Source organism: Aquarana catesbeiana, linkage group LG02, assembly GCF_042186555.1.
Source record: "Aquarana catesbeiana isolate 2022-GZ linkage group LG02, ASM4218655v1, whole genome shotgun sequence".
Taxonomy (NCBI): Eukaryota; Metazoa; Chordata; class Amphibia; order Anura; family Ranidae; genus Aquarana; species Aquarana catesbeiana.
In genome coordinates, this window is record NC_133325.1 from 530,880,345 (window position 1) to 530,898,194 (window position 17,850).

Here is a 17,850-nt window from a genome sequence, read left to right on the forward strand (position 1 = left end):
CTGAGTGCACATCAGTGGACGTTAATTGAAAAGAGTTGGTCTCTTCTATCTCCATTTGAACAGTTAACAAAAGAAATAAGCTCAGCTAATGCTTCCATTGCTGAAGTTATCCCCTTGATTGCTGCACTGAAACGTCTGCTTGGTAAAGAGGTAGAAACAGACCATGGCGTAAAAACGGCTAAAACCACTCTACTGGAGGCCGTTACCAACCGGTTTCAAGACACCGAGTCCAACCCTCTGTACTGCATTGCAACAGTTCTAGATCCTCGATTTAAAGAGCATTACTTTAATGTGGAGAAAAAGCAGCGTGCACGGGAAATGATAATGGCACAAATGGAGGTGGTGGAAGCATCTAGTGAAGGTGTTTCGAGGTGTCACACAGAGGAAAGTGAGAAAGGGTCGCATACAAGTGAAGAGGAACACACTCCCTCCATATCTGATATGTTGGAAGAAATTTTACACGAATGCACCCCAATCCATAGCGGTGCCACAATAAGTGCAGCTACCCAACAGCTGGACATTTATTTAGCTGAACAGCCTATTGCCAGAAGTGACAATCCCCTTGAGTACTGGAGCATCAACAAAGAACATTTTCCCTTGCTTGCACAGATTGCACGCATATATTTATCTGCCCCAAGCACCAGTACCATCTCTCCTGTGAGAAAGCTGAACAGCTTTTGTTCTTAAAGCGAAATCTGCCACTTTTACTGAAATAGATTTTAAAAATGTGTAGCATAGACCAATTCATTTACCATGTTGAACATAGTAAAATGAATTGGTATTGGACTGTGCTATTGGACAATTGGAACATACAACATAGTATGACTGACTACCTAGTATGTTCCAATTGTCTAGTTGTGCCATGTGTTGGTTGTTCATTGTAGTTCTTCTACAGTTTTTTGCACTTCAATTTTAGAGAGAACTCCAGCTTTTGAACTACTGTACCATAATTTGTTGCTGTTGGGCTAAACTAGGTCGCTCCCTAAGCTGTCAGCCCGCTGCATGTGCAAAACTGTATGTTCTGTATCTGTGGCTGTCTACATACTACAGTACTATACCGCACTGTGTTCCGGGTATGGGCGGTGACTTCCATAAACACAGACTAGTCTACATTGCTTGCTGTGATTGGCTGAGCACCGCTGCTGTAGACTAGTCTGTGTTCCACTTCCAGGATGTCTCCGCCCATACACGGGGAGGAACACAGTGCGATCTACTGTATGACTAGTATGCATCTAACCCACAGCTACATACACTTTTATATGGCACATCCACCCGCTGACACCTTAGGGAGAGAACTTGGGGGAAAAAAAAACTACTAGTTCTCATTTCAGTTGAAAGAAAATAATACAATAAAAATGTTATAGCATAGCACTGTACTATGTTATATTTACAGAAACTGTGAAACAGAATAACTGCCTTCTGCTATATTTCTGTTAAGGTTAGTTGAGAGAGTTGTTCTTTTAAAGTACTTACTTATACATAGTTTGTTGAAGTTCTGTTGTTGGGCCAATCTATGCCATTGTCTCTCTGCTCTCTCCCTAAACTGTCAGCCCGCTGCATGTGCAAAACTGTATGTTCTGTATCTGTGGCTGTCTACATACAGTACTATATATACACACTATACCGCACTGTGTTCCAGGTATGGACGAAGACTTCCATAAAAACACAGACTAGTCAACATTGCTTGCTGTGATTGGCTGAGCACCGCTGCTGTAAACTAGTCTGTGTTCCAGGATGTCTCCGCCCATACCTGGGGCCGGAACACAGTGCAGTCTACTGTACTATGTATGTAACCCGCAGCTACATACACTTATCGCACATCCAGCCGCGGACACCTTAGGGAGAGAGAACTGAATTACTAGTTCTAATGTAAGTTGGAAATTAATAAAATATAAAAAAAGTCAGTCTTTGGCATTTTTATTATTATATTAAATATATTAATTATTATTATTTATTTTTATTTTTTTTAATGCCTGTTTTATTTGGTATGGTGGTGCAATGTGCACTGACTGCAGTCTTATTTTATATTTATCTTCTGTGTCCACTGTCCAATTTTATGTGGGTTACTTTTTATTAAAGTACTTTTTGACATTACTGGATTGTAGTATTCTTTTCTTCATAAAATTAATGATTAAGTTGAATATAAATAATAACGAATATGAATGTAACACAATTTTGTATATCCAATATTTTTTTGTGTAACATATTAAAAAAAAAAAAAAAAAAAAAAAAAGCATATTTCGGTTTCGGTGCCGTTTCGGCAGCCAATTCCGAAACCCTCCTTGCTGAGAATATAGCAACTAAAAATACCAAACTTCCTTGTCAGAAGGACTAGGGGAATATGTTGTATTGGTTCAAATGGCTATTTTTGTAACACAGACAAAACTAAGTTCAAGTCCCAAGGGTTCAACGGGTGGATTAAGCCGTGTCACCTCTTGTATAAAATCCCAGACTAAAGAATGAGTAGCAAGTGGTCTTTGAAATAAGACCGATAAAGCTGAGATTTGGCCTTTAATAGTACTCAAGGCCAATTACATTTCTACCCCTAATTGTAGAAAGGCAAGAATTCTGCCTATGATGTGAATCCAAGGGTTGGCACCCTCGGAGATATACCAGGAAACATAAGCCCTCCAGACTCTATAATATATAGTTCTGGAAGCTGGCTTCCTTGCATTAACCAGTTGCCGACCGCCGCACGATGTTGTAGGTCGGCAGAATGGCACGGGCAGGCATAAGGACTTACCTGTGCGTCCTTGCCTGCCCGCGGGTGGGGGGGTCCGATCGGACTGCCCCCCCCCCGTGCCTGCGGTGGTCAGATTATCGTCAGGGGCGATAAAAGGTGAGGGGGAGGCCACTCATTCGTGGCTCCCCCCTCGCGATCGCTCCTGGCAAAATGACAAGCTTCCTCAGCTTCTGTAATGTAAACAGAAGCGGAGGAAGTGATGTCATCTCTCCTCGAGCCGGTCTTTTCGTTCCGGCGCCGAGGAGAGAAGACGTCAATGTGAGTTTGCACAACACTACACTTACAGTAGAACACGCAGGCACACTTTTCACCCCCCAGTCACCCCCCTATATCCCCTGTCACAGTGACACCAATAGCAGTTTTTTTTTTGCATTGGTGTCAGTTTGTGACAGTTATAAGTGTTAGGGTCTAGGGTACCCCCTTAACCCCCCCAATAAAGGTTAACCCCTTGATCATCCCCCGTCGCCAGTGTCACTAAGGATCGTTTTTTTTTTTTAATTGCTGTATTAGTCACACAGGTGACGCTAGTTAGGGAGGTAAGTATATAGGTTCGCCTTCAGCGTTTTATAGCGACAGGGACCCACATATATTACCTACTAAAGGTTTCAAACCCCTGATTGCCCCCTAGGTAACCCTTTCACCAGTGATCACTGTATAACTGTTACGGGTGACGCTGGTTAGTTAGTTTGTTTATTATAGTTTTAGGGCACCCGCTGTTTATTACCTAATAAAGGTTTAACCCCCAATTGCCCGGCGGTGATATAATTTACGTTTTTAGGGTCAGATAAGGTCTGCGTCACCCCAGGCAGCGTCAGGTTAGCGCCAATACCGCTAACACCCACGCACGCAGCATACACCTCCCTTAGTGCTATAGTATTTGAACGGATCAATATCTGATCCGATCAGATCTATACTAGCGTCCCCAGCAGTTTAGGGTTCCCATAAACGCAGTGTTAGCGGGATCAGCCCAGATACCTGCTAGCACCTGCGTTTTGCCCCTCGGCCCAGCCCTGCCCAGCCCACCCAAGTGCAGTATTGATCGATCACTGACACTTACAAAACACTAAGCACACATAACTGCAGCGTTCTCAGAGTCAGGCCTGATCCCTGCAATCGCTAACAGTTTTTTGGTAGTGTTTAATCAGTCGCTAACAGTCAGGAGCTTTTTTGCCTGTGAGTCTCCCAACGTACCCCTAAATTTAGAGCCCAAAATGGCAAATCGAAGGTACACTAGTGAAGAGGCCTACACGTTTCTGAGCATGACAGATAGCGAAGAGGAAGTCACTCATCTGTCAGATTCAGGCTCAGAATACGATCCTGTAGAGGACAGCGGCTCCATGACAGATAGCTCTGACGACGGAGTTGTGGTCCCTGCCAAGGTCAGGCCTACCAGACCCCAAACTACTTCTTCTGTCCTTGAAGTGCAAGAACCGCAGGGCTCTCGTATGGAGCAGAGCAGTACTAGCGCCGCTATTCCTTCTGGTGAACTGGCAAGCACCAGCGGCCTAGTACACCCTGGTCGTACATCCAGCACTGCAGTATCACGTGGTGACGTGGCGATTCGCATAAGTGCAGTTCAAGCTGGCGAGGTGGCAAGCACAAGTAGTGTCCCGCTGCCACCAAGAAGACGAACACAGGCCCGTTGTGCCCATAGTGCCCTTCCTGCTGCATTCGCCAATCCGAATTGGGAGCCCACCACTTCTGCAGCACCCGTACTTCCCCCATTCACTGGCCAACCCGGAATTCAGGTGGAAACAGCTGATTTTACGCCACTGGATTTTTATTCGCTGTTTTTCACTGAAGATCTCTATAGATCTATTGTGGACCAAAGCAATTTATACGCTGGTCAACACATCGCCACTATTCCCCAGTCCTCCATTGCCAGAGATTGGAGACCAATTACGGTCTCCGAATTTAAGATCTTTCTGGGCCTTTCCCTCAACATGGGCATAACTAAAAAGAGTGAGTTGCGGTCATATTGGTCCACTGACCCAATTCACCATATGCCCTTGCTCTCTGCCTCCATGACCAGGGCACGATACGAGCAGATTTTGCGGTTCATGCACTTCAACAACAATGAACTCTGTCGTCCTCGTGGAGACCCTGAATATGATCGGCTCTACAAAATTCGGCCCCTCGTAAACCACTTTAACCAACGTTTTGCAGACTTGTTTACTCCCCATCAAGTTGTCTGCGTTGATGAGTCCCCGATTAAGTTTTCTGGCTGCTTGTCATTCAAACAGTACCTTCCCAGCAAGCGTACCAGATACGGGGTCAAGATGCATAAGCTCTGTGACAGGGCCACAGGCTATACATGTAGTTTTATGGTTTACGAGGGCAAAGATAGTCACGTAGAGCCGACAAACTGCCCTGACTACATAGGAAGCGCCGGCAAGATTGTGTGGGACTTGGGGTCACCCTTATTCGGAAAGGGGTACCATTTATATGTGGACAATTATTACACGCGCGTGCCACTTTTTAGTCACCTTTTTGATCATCAAATTGGAGCATGTGGCACTGTGCAACCTAATCGCCGGAGCTTTTACCAGCGGCTTGTAGACTCCCATCTTAGGCTGGGGGAGAGAGTCTGCTTGCAGTGTAATAATTTGCTCGCTATGAAGTGGAGGGACAATAAGAATGTTTTCGTTCTTACCTCCCTTTATGCAGACACGACGGTCTAAATTACTACGGCGACTGGTGTTATGGAGAAAAGCTGAGTTAGACTTACCGGTAACTCCTTTTCTGAGAGTCTTCCAGGACAGCCCATGAGACCTTGGGCTCCTCCTACCAGGACAGGAAACACGTCACCCCCCCACCAGATAAAAGGGCGGTCCTCCAGGCCCATGTCAGTCTTCTCAAGAACCGTAGGACCCTGCAAAACATATGCATAATACACATAACTTCAGACAATACCGGGTGGGAATCCGGCTGTCCTGGAAGACTCTCAGAAAAGGAGTTACCGGTAAGGCTTTTCTCCAAGCGTCTTCCAGGACAGCCCATGAGACGATGAGCCAGAACTTACCAGTCTAGGGAGGGACAACTGCCTGAAGGACCTTACGACCAAATGCCTGCTCCTGAGCTGATAGGAGATCCAGGCGATAATGTTTAATGAAGGTCGAGTAACTGGACCATGTGGCAGCCCTGCAAATTTGTTTCGGTGAGGCACCAGCCCTCTCAGCCCAAGACGTAGACAAGGCTCTAGTTGAGTGCGCAGTAACAAAAGGTGTAGGAACCTCCCTAATTTTGTAAGCTTCAGAGATAGCTTGCTTTATCCATCTAGCCAATGTGGCTTTAGATGCACTATTCTCCTTGTGAACTCCAGAAAAGAGGACAAATAAGGCATCAGTTTTCCTAAAGGTCTTGGTGGCCTCAAGATAGACTAAGAGAATCCTTCTTACATCTAGAAAACTAAATTTTCTTTCTAGGTCGCCCTGTGGCGAACTACAAAAGGTTGGCAGTACAATGTCCTGAGATTGGTGGAATGTACTTGCCACCTTGGGCAAAAACCCTGGATCAGTTCGTAAAACAACTCGATCCTCGTGAGGAAGAGCTCCCTTACTGATAGGGCCTGCAACTCACTTACCCTACGAGCTGAGGTAACAGCTATAAGGAACACAGTCTTTAATGTAAGTAACTTAACTGAAATACTTCCCAGAGGCTCAAACGGAAATTCTACCAGAGCTTGAAGTACTAGGGACAGATCCCAAGTTGGACTTCTCACCACTACTGGTCTGGCTCTAGAGATAGATTTGAAAAATCTGGCTATAGTGGGATTTTCCAGGAGAGAAAACTGGAGGAACACACTAATAGCTGCCGCCTGTACCTTTAAAAAGGTACTAACTGAAAGACCTTTGTCGACACCCTCATGGAAAAATTCCAAAATAGACAGAATATCATGGGTTAATCTTTCATTTTCAGATAAACATGAATTAAACCTTTTCCAAACTTTGGAATATATGGCTCTAGTAACCGGCTTCCTGCAATTAACGAGAGTCTTGACTACCTTGTCAGAGAACCCCTGGGCGCTCAGTATCTTTTCTTCAGATACCAGGCCATCAAGTTTAAGGAAACCACCTGAGGGTGTGATACTGGACCCTGCAATAATAAGTCTTCCCTTTTCGGAAGACTCCGGAGGCTCTGCAACCAGAGACTGTAGCAAGGGAAAACCATGGCCTCTTGGGCCAAAATGGGGCATTTAGAATCAGATCTGTCTCCTCAAGCAGAAACTTCCGGAGGACTTCTGGAATCAGTCTGATTGGTGGGAGGGCATAACATAGGCCTGGAGGCCACGGGTTTGCCAGAGCATCGATCCCCAAGGCTTGGTCTGCCGGGTTCATGGAAAAGAATCTCCATCTTGTGGTTGTTTCGGTTTCCGAATAAATCCGCTACGGGATAACCCCATCTCTTGGTGAGGTCTGCAAAGACCTCGGGATGAAGGGACCAGTTGTCTCGGTCTATCCTGTGACGGCTGAGATAATCTGCCAGGCAATTGCTTGTCCCCTTCAGGTGTACAGCTGAAATTTAAGCTAGATTCCCCTCTGCCCAGGAGAGGATCTCCTGGGCAATGGACTAAAGCATCCGGCTTCTTGTGCCTCCCTGCTTGTTGATATACGCGACTGTCGCGATATTGTCCGACAGAATTTGGAGGTTGTGACCCATGATCTCCATCTGAAAAGACTGCAGGGCTCTCTGGACTACAAGCAGCTCTCTTTGATTGGATGAGGCCCTTGCCTCCTCTGAGGACCACTCTCCCTGTGCTACTGCATTGCTGAGGTGGGCCCCCCCATCCCCAGGAACTCGCATCCGTGGTAATCCTTCGGGATATGGGAAAGGACCATGGAAGACCTCCTGCTAGGTGCTGACCAGCTCTCCACCACAGGCTTCTTTTTATCCTGTAGGAAAGCCGGATCCTTGGGTCCAAGGACCTTACGTCCCCGTCCCAGTTTCTTAAAAGAAACATCTGTAAATGGACGCTGACGGAGTCTCGCCCATGGTACTGCGGGAAAACATGAGGTCATAAGACCCACTGCCCTCAACACCTGTCTCAGAGAGACCAACTGGTTGGTCTGCAACGCTGACTGGAACACCTTGGTAATCTTCTCCTGAGGAAGAAAAACTCTTTGGTTCACTGAGCAAAAATCGTAACCCTGATAAGATACTTTCTGGGCCGGGATCAAGGACGATTTTTCTTTATCAGCCAGCCTAGGGACTGTAAAAAGTCTTGTACAGCCTGGAGATCCTCCAACAGCCTCTGGTATGTCTTTGCTACTATCAGGAGGTCGTCCAAGTAAGGGATTACAGTTATCACCTTTAACCTTAGTGGAGCCAGCGCTTCCCCTAACACCTTCGTAAAGATGCGTGGGGCTGAGGAAAGACCGAAGGGGAGGGCTTGAAATTGAAAATGTCGGGTCCCCATACCCGTCTTCACTGCCAATCTCAAAAACTTTTGGAAGGCTGGATGGATAGGAATGTGAAGATAGGCATCCCTTAAGTCCAACGTGGCCATAAAGCAGTTTGGGTATAGTAGGTTTTTGATAGTAAAAACTGTCTCCATCCGGAAATGTTTGTATCTGATGGACTTGTTTAAAGTCCGGAGATTCAGGATAAGTCGAAACTTTCCTGCCGGCTTTTTGACCACAAATACATGGGGATAGAATCCCTTGCCCTGCTCTGACTGTGGAACAGGAATCAGGACTTTTTGATCCAATAAGTCTCCGATCTGGAGACCCAGAGCCCTCGCTTTCTCTTGATCTTGTGGAGGAGAGGTGACCAACAATCGTTCTGATGGTTGGTGAACAAACTCCAGCCTGTACCCGTTGGTCACTAGGTCCAGGATGAAGGGGCACGAAGTGACTGCTGCCCATTGTGGGATGAAGGTCCTCAATCTTCCTCCCACCGGGGAACACAAGTCACTGTGGCTTGGCGGGCTGTTGAGGAGGTTTAAACAGCACTCCCCCTTTGTCTCTGCCTTTGTGCCCAGTCCAGTGTTTTTTCGGCCTGCTGTCTTTTTCTCTAGGACCCTGTTGCCTGCCTTGGCCACGAAAAAAATTTTCTGGCTGTCGGGATTCTCTTTTTCTCTGGAAATGCCTTTTTCTTATCAGCCGTGTGTTCCAGAGCCTCCTGCAGTCCTGGGCCAAATAAATGATCGCCTGTTAAGGGAAGCCCACAAAGGCGTAATTCGGAGGCTGGGTCCCCTAACCAGGTTTTAAGCCAGATGCTTCTCCTGGCCGAGTTCACTAAAGCCAAAGTCATGGCCGACATTCTTACAGACTCTGCGGAAGAATCTGCCAAAAAACCTACAGCCTGAAAGAGGAGAGGAAAGGACTTCAAAACCTGCTCTCTTGAGATACCCGCTGACAGGTGTGACTGAATCTGAATCAACCAAACCTCCAGATTCCTGGCCGCACAAGTGGAGGCTAGAGCTGGTTTCAGGTTCCCAACCGCTGAGCCCAGGCTCTGTGGAGAAGGATATCCCCCCCTCTTGTCCATCGGATCCTTAAGCATGCCCATATCATTGAACGCTAGGTCCGAATTTTTTTAAACCTTTGAAAGAGGTGCGTCCAGCTTCGTTTTTTTATTCCATGGCTGTGCAGTGTCCTCATCAAAAGGGAACCTTCTTTTTAGGTTACTAGAGAAGAATGGTTTTCTTCCGGGTTATCCCATTCCAGTTTAACAGTATCAACCAATGAACTATGGACTGGAAAAACTCTAGGTTTTTTCTTATGCAATCCCTTATACATAAGATCGCGTTTGGATAACTGAACCTCCTCCTCTTTCAATTCAAGGGTGGTATAGATAGCCTTTGACAAGTCATCCACATCCTCTACAGATAACTTAAATATCGAGCCTCGAGTGGATTCTCTATCCCTGGGCTCTATATCTGACCCCGATTCTTCAGGGGAAGTACGGGTAGATCTGACCTCAGCCTCAGAGTCTTCACTCTCTGCCTGCTGCGGAGTGCTGACTGAAGCTCTCTGTGTGGACGGACCCTCAGCTGGGGTCTGGAGCTTGTCAAAAAGTGTTCTAAAATAACTAAATGGTAGACGTAAGCTCATCCCTAACAGAGGTTAGCATTTTCTGACAAGAGGCAACCGGGTCATCCTTTACAAGGCCATCTATACAGCTGCGACAAAGGGCTTTGCTCCACGAGGAGCTCAATTTGTTTGCGCACACCGCACATTTCTTTTTAGGTGGGTGGCTTGAGTCTTGTCTTGGGTCTTGGTCTGTAAGACAAAAAGATAAGTGACCACTAATGAGACTTCACCACCACAGCCACCACACCACTCCAAACCACCATGTGCAGGAGGGAGGAAATCTGTCCCCTTAACCCACTACTACAGAGAGGGGAGGGGGAGGGAACACTCACAGGGAGAGCAAGATAGTGACATAACACTTCAGGCTTACCTGTGAGGTGCTGGTGTTGGGCGCATCTACTGCCTGTGTAGAAACTGCAGATTGATCCATCTTGCCCCTTCTGGTGAAAGCAGCCAGGCTGTGAAAAGCCAGAAGACACCAGCGGCCAGTGTCTCCTGTTAGCGCCGTTTAAGGAGACTGGAACCGGCGTCTCCGGCGCCCTGCGATGACGTCATATGCCCCCGGAAGTGACCTGCTTTCAGTACTTCCTGTGGGCCAGCTTGGAGCGCAGAAGCCCCGCAGCTTCCTGCTTCTCCTCACACAACTAGCCACGCTGCCTGTAAGGAGAGGAACCGCTGCTTTCCTAAGAACAGCGCTATGGGAGCTCCAGGCACTGAGACACAGGAGACCGCAGCACAGCCAACCTCTCCAGCGGAATGCTGCTACTGGCAGAGGAGAGGTTAGTGAAATGCCCCAAACAGCCCTATAGAACCCCTGCTCATGAGACCTAGGGACCAGGTTCCAGCAATATGTTACCCCCCGTCCGGAGGAAACACAAATAACTGACATGGGCCTGGAGGACCGCCCTTTTATCTGGTGGGGGTGACGTGTTTCCTGTCCTGGTAGGAGGAGCCCAAGGTCTCATGGGCTGTCCTGGAAGCCGCTTGGAGAAACCCCTCTGTGTCCACGAATATAACCTAAATATGGGAGAGGTGGACCTCAACGACCAGTTGTTGGCGCCGTACCTAGTTGCCCGTAAGGCCAGACGCTGGTATAAAAAAAGTGTCTGTATACTTATTTCAATTGGCTTTGCTGAATGCTCATGTGCTATACAGAGCTTCAGGACAGACTGGATCCTTCCTTAAATTCCAGGAAGAGATCGTCAGAGCCCTTCTGTATCCAGACGGTGCTCCACCTCACCTTCCCCAACCAAATGCAGTAAGCCGGCTGCATGAGAGGCATTTTCCTTATGTCCTCCCGAGTACCCCTACACAACGAGCCCCCCCAAAGAAAACGTGTCTGCAGAAAGTGCGGATATAGGCGTGACACCCGGTATTATTGTCCCTCCTGTCCTGACAATCCTGGTCTATGCATTGGTGAATGTTTTGAGCGCTACCATACACTCGTTGAGTTTTAGCGTAGGGTACAGCATTGCACAGACTAGGACACACATTCACAGGGTCTCCCAAGATGCCATTGCATTTTGAGAGACCCGAACCTGGTACCAGTTACAGTTAAAAAAGTTAGTTATAAAAAAATATATATATATATATATATATATATATATATATATATAAAAATTAAAAAATAGTTGTCGTTTTATTGTTCTCTCTCTATTGTTCTGCTCTTTTTTACTGTATTCTATTCTGCAATGTTTTATTGTTATGTTTTATCATGTTTGCTTTTCAGGTATGTCATTTTTTTTTTATATAGTTTACTGTGTTTTATTGTTAACCATTTTTTTTTGTTTTCTGGTACGCCATTCAGCTGCAGCGCGGATTTATTTATCTTGATAGCAACAGCGTTTGCTCCCACGATACATAAAGCCGTTGACGCCAGCGCTGTCGGAGGTGATTTCACCACCACAGTTACATACTTCAGCATATATGCCGAAGCGTGGGGGCAGCAGTGGGCGGAGGAGCGATTTGCTCCTACCTTTTGCAGAAGGATGCCCCCATGCTTCGGCTTATATAAACAGTGCATATATGCCCATCATTAGAAGTGGGTGGATGAAGGGAGGTATTCTAATGGTGGGCATACCCACCGATCAATCTCTTTTTTTCGTTCAGCCCACAGGCTGCATGAAAAAAAGTTTACAATATATGCCCAACAAGGACCAGCAAGGTACTGGTATGTTGCTGGACTTTAAGTGGTTAGATCAGAATGATGCCTGCAGGTTTAGGTATCATCTTGGTATCAGTCTTTTCAGCCAGCGGTCGGCTTTCATGTAAAAGCAATCCTAGCAGCTAATTAGCCTCTAGACTGCTTTTACAAGCAGTGGGAGGGAATGCCCCCCCCTCCCACCGTCTTCCATGTTTTTCTCTGGCTCTCCTGTCCCAACAGGGAACCTGAGAATGCAGCCGTTGATTCGGCCAGCTGACCATAGAGCTGATCAGAGACCAGAATGGCTCCAATCATCTCTATGGCCTAAGAAACCTGAAGCTACGAGCATTTTAGGACTTTAGATTTCGCCGGATGTAAACAGCACCATTGGGAAATTGGGAAAGCATTTTATCACACCGATCTTGGTGTGGTCAGATGCTTTGAGGGCAGGGGAGAGATCTAGGGTTTAATAGACCCAATTTTTTTTTTTTTTTTTTGAAAAAAAAAAAAAAAAAAAAAAAAAAAGAGAGTACCTGTCACTACCTATTGCTACCATAGGGGATATTTACATTCCCTGAGATAACAATAAATATGCTAAAAAGCACCCCTGTCCCCCCCGCTCTCATGCAAAGGCGAACGCAAGCGTCGGTCTGACGTCAAATGTAAACAGCAATTGCACCATGCATGTGAGGTATCACCGCGAAGGTCAGATTGAGGGCAGTAATTTTAGCAGTAGACCTCCTCTGTAAATCTAAAGTGGTAACCTGTAAAGGCTTTTAAAAATGTATTTAGTTTGTCGCCACTGCACGTTTGTGCGCAATTTTAAAGCATGTCTTGTTTGGTATCCATGGACACGGTCTTAAGATCATCTTTTTTATTTCATCAAACATTTGGGCAATATACCGTATTTATCGGCGTATAACACGCACTTTTTTCCCCTTAAAACCAGGGGAAAATCGCAGGTGCGTGTTATACGCCGATCCCCTGCGATCCCGACCTGTCACATTTTCAAAATCGCCGACCGCGATTTGAAAATGGCGCCGAAATACACAGAGCCGGTCCTCGGCTCTTTCCGGCGGCTCTCGTTCACTTTCGGCTCCACTCGTAGTCCCGAGCGGAGCTATCCGAACCTACTCGGCTAGGTTCGGATAGCTCCGCTCGGGACTACGAGTGGAGCCGAAAGTGAACGAGAGCCGCCGGAAAGAGCCGAGGACCAGCTCTGTGTATTTCGGCGCCGGCGGCGCCATTTTCAAATCGCGATCGGCGATTTTGAAGCCCAGAATGGCTGGGATCACTGGAGCAAGGCTGCACTGGGGAAGGCTGCACTGGGGAAGGCTGCACTGGGGAAGGCTGCACTGACATGGCTGCAATGATGGGCATTTAAATGTAAGTTTTTTTTCCCTTCAACTTCCCTCCTAAAAGTTTTTTTTTCCTTAAAATTCCCTCCTAAATTGGGGTGCGTGTTATACGCCGATAAATACGGTAGTGTGTTTTAGTGCATTAAAATTTTAAAAAGTGCGTTTTTCCCAAAAAAATGCGTTTGAAAAATCGCTGCGCAAATACTGTGTGAGAGAAAAAAAAAAAAAAATGAAACACCCACCATTTTAATCTCTAGGGTCTTTGCTTTAAAATTGATGTCCCCCTAACCCTCTGGTCCCTTAAAGGGCAGAGAAAGATTTCATTTACCTTGAAAAAATCTCCCTGCACACACTTCTGCAACCACACAGACTGAGCTTTACAGTGAAGACAACAGAGTAAGGTATGTGCATAGACTCCCTCTAGTGGAGATTTAAGGCATGACAACATTTTTTTCCCCTAATGGAACAAATACATAGGTGTTTTTTAATACCCAAGTTTCTTCTCTTACCTTATCCCCACCGCAGGATTTGCTGAATTAACAGACAATCCAACCTTCAAGGACCAGGTCCCTAGATATCAGGGTTCCAACTCCCTTGGACCTGTAAAGCACCCCACCAGGAAAGCTAGGTAATGTAGCAAGACCAAAACCCTGCGTTCCTGGGGTCCAGCCCTACAAAGAGAGGCGTTACAGGCAAAACCTCATGCTTCGGATACGAGGCCCCAAGTACCATCCTTTTAGGCCTTAGAGGCACTTTGGGTGGATCTGGTCTTTATGGAGGCTATTTAAATCCAGCATGGATCCCTCCAGTGGCGCTCCTCAGAGCACATCTTCACTCATGACCAACACTTTGGACACTGACAAAAAAAACTGATGTGCTCCTGGAAGGAGGAGGGGGTTATATAGGGAGTGAACTTCCTGGATTGAGTATAACCAGTGTCCATCACCTGAAGGTGGCCTCTAAGTAATTAAGTAACTACTTAAGGCTCTGTGTCCCATGATGTACGATAAAGAAATGAATAAACAGTATCTCACAAACTGAGTACACCCTCACATTTTGTAAATATTTTGTTATATCTTTTCATGTGACAACACTGAAGAAATGACATTTTGCTACAATGTAAAGTAGCGAGTGTACAGCTTGTATAACCATGTAAATTTGCTGTGCCCTCAAAGCAACTCAACACACAGCCATTAATGTCTAAACCGCTGGCAACAAAAGTGAGTACACCCCTTAGTGAAAATGTCTAAAAATTGGGCCCAATTAGCCATTTTCCCTCCCTGGTGTCATGTGACTCGTGTTACAAGGTCTCGGGTGTGAATGGGGAGCAGGTGTGTTAAATTTGGTGTTATCCCTCTCACATACTGGTCACTAGAAGTTCAACATGGCTTCCCATTGTAAAGAACTCTGAGGATCTGGAAAAAAGAATTGTTGCTCTACTTAAAGATAGCCTAAGCTATAAGAAGATTGCCAAGACCCTGAAACTGAGCTGCAGCACGGTGGCCAAGACCATACAGTGGTTTAAAAGGACAGGTTCCATTCAGAACAGGCCTTGTCATGGTCAACCAAAGAAGCTGAGTGCACGTGCACAGCATCACATCCAGGAGATTGTCTTTGGGAAATAGACGTACGAGTGCTGCAAGCATTGCTGCAGAGGTTGAAGAGGTGGTGGGTCAGCCTGTCAGTGCTCAGACCATACACTGCATCAAACTGGTCTGCATGGCTGTCGTCCCAGAAGGAAGCCTCTTCTAAAGATGATGCACAAGAAAGCCCACAGTTTGCTGAAGACAAGCAGACTCAGGACATGGATTACTGGAACCACATCTTGTGGTCTGATGAGACCAAGGTAAACTTATTTGGTTCAGATGGTGTCAAGCGTGTGAGGCGGCAACTAGGTGAGGATTAAAAAGACAAGTGTGTCTTGCCTACAGTCAAGCATGGTGGTGGGAGTGTCATGGTCTGGAGCTGTACGAGTGCTGCCAGGGCTGGGGAGCTACAGTTCATTGAGGGAACCATGAATGCCAACATGTACTGTGACATACTGAAGAAAAGCACGATCCCTTCCCTTCGGAGACTGGGCCGCAGGGCAGTATTCCAACATTATAACAACCCCAAACACACCTCTAAGATGACCACTGCCTTGCTACAGAAGCTGACTGTAAAGGTGATGCTCCGTGATATCATGGAGGAGTGGAAGAGGACTCCAGTGGCAACATGTGAAGCTCTGGTGAACTCCATACCCAAGAGGGTTAAGGCAGTGCTGGAAAATAAGTGGCCACACAGAATATTGACAATTTGGGCATTTTCACCTAGGGGTGTACTCACTTTTGTTGCCAGCAGTTTAACCACTTGCTTACAGGGCACTTAAACCCCCTCCTATCCAGACCAATTTTCAGCGCTGACGCACTTGAATGACAATTGCGCGATCAAACACCACTGTACTCAAATTAAATTTTTATCATTTTTTCACCACAAATAGAGCTTTCTTTTGGTGGTATTTGATCACCTCTGCAGTTTTTATTTTTTGTTAAAAAAAAAAAAAATGTAAAAAGACCGAATTTAAAAAAAAATAAATTTTTTTTTTTTATATTTTGTTATAAAATTTTAAAAAGGGTAATTTATCTCCTTCATTGATGTACGCTGATGAGGTGGCACTGATGGGTGGCAGTGATGGGCACTGATCTGGTACATTGATAGGCAACACTGCTAGGTGGCACTGATTGGCACCACTGGTGGGCATTGATAGGTGACACATGTGGGCAATGATAGGTGGCACTGGTGGCCACTGTCAGGTGGCAATGTGTCAGGTGGCAATGGCAGGGGGTACTTGTGGCACAAATGAGCCAGTGATCGGCTTTTTTTTCTCCTCGCACTGTCAGTGCGAAGAGAAAAAAAAAAAACGATCACAGAGCTTTTGTTTTGATCATGTGATCAGCTGTCATTGGCTGACAGCTGATCACATGGTAAGGGGCCGGGACCGGCCCCTTACTTGGATCGGTGATCAGCCGAGTCTCAGTGACTCGGTGATCACATCGCGCTGGGTGCGTGCCCTGCAGGGCGCGTGCACAGGGGAGGCCGTCTTATGACGGCCTCCCGGGAATTAAGGTCCGCGCTGTAGCCGTCATTCGGCTATAGCGCGGATATCAAGCGGTTAAACATTAATGGCTGTGTATTGAGTTCTTTTGAGGGAACAGCAAATTTACACTGTACACTCAATACTTTACATTGTAGCAAAGTGTAATTTCTTCAGTGTTGTCACATGAAAAGATATGAAAGATTTACAAAAATGTTTACAGTGGACAGGCTAAAACACCATGAGAGATTTGCCATCTGTTTGGGATTTCAGCTCTGGTTGCCATTTCTAGCCCTGTTCGGAGGACCAATAACAAAAAGCAGTATAGAAAGACAGCATTATGTTCTCTTATTAGAGCGTTTACCAGTGCATAAATAAAAGCTTTCCCAGTTAGATCAGAGCAGAGTCATAAGACATCCATCTTACCCCATCACATGCATATAGAAAATGATTTGGATTATTGATGTATCTGTCCCTAACGGGGTAAAACTTCTCACTTCCTGTTCCAGCAGCAGTGTGCAAAAGGGGCAGAAATTGAGACGCAGCCTCCTCAAAACAAACACAAAGATTCTAGCTGGTGAGTTTGAAAATGTAAATGCTTCACAGCTGAGAAAGTCTGATTGAGCAAACATACCGAACGGATCAGGAATGTCGACTGTAAAGCTTAACAAAAAGCTTCACCAAATGATATTAGGTACGATATAAGCATATCTCAAAACTACTGGAAAAAACAACAGCCGTAAAGCTTAGAACTGCACCCACAACATGGAAATTGAAAGGAAACCCAAGCTATACACTTGCACCATCCCATCACCTCAAATATACTTTACCTTTCTGCAGCGAGCCAGCAGAATCAACAAACCACAGGGCGGAAGTCCGGCAATAGTATATCCTTTCTAAGTGTGCCAGGACTCATCATGGCTACAGCACTTCCCTCGGTTGTGTGAGAGTTGTCCCTAATCTGTTTACGTAAGTGTCGCGAGAAATACGTAATTCCCGCAGCCTGCCTGTTTTTTTTAGCCATTTGTAGAAGGCGCGTCTCTTCCCTGTTGGCAGTACTTGAAATTCAATTATAGCAGAGCGTTATGGGTATTGATCGCAGCAACTAAGATGTTTTCAGCAGGGATATTTAAAGCATGGCCAACTGTTGATTTTTTTTAAAAATGTTTTTATTGCGGTTTTTTACTAGTAGATCAACTACTAGGTTAACCCTCTGAGTTTTTTCCTAGTCTGGTGGTTTTCCCGAGTGTGATTCACAGGAAAGCTAGTATCTCACCCAAATTTCTCTGCCTGTTTTAACCCTGTGTGTGTGTATACCTTATGTACATGCAAGGGACTGGACAAGCACTGAAAGCTCTCATCAGTGCTGCTGGCTCATCTATGTGCGAGTTATACAATCAACCTTGATATTCTCTTGTGTCAAAAGACTGGTTGCAGGACTCTCATCCAGAGAATGTACAGAAAGCTTTATAATAATGCAGGCAAACAAAAGATGCTCC

At 45.9% G+C, this 17,850-nt stretch overlaps 1 protein-coding gene across 7 annotated transcripts in view; it reads right to left on the reverse strand.

Moving 5' to 3' along the window:
* The window catches only part of ZC3H11A (zinc finger CCCH-type containing 11A), a 754,301-nt gene extending 736,966 nt beyond the window's left edge, over window positions 1-17,335 (reverse strand). For 3 of the 7 annotated variants that reach the window (XM_073615852.1, XM_073615851.1, XM_073615846.1), the window contains exon 1: window positions 17,182-17,335. The gene's annotated coding sequence lies outside the window, so the exon portion shown is untranslated. The remainder of the gene's footprint in view (window positions 1-17,181) is intronic. The other 4 variants (XM_073615849.1, XM_073615847.1, XM_073615848.1 and 1 more) reach the window with 3 other exon arrangements.
* Between the last annotated feature and the right edge of the window lie 515 nt (window positions 17,336-17,850).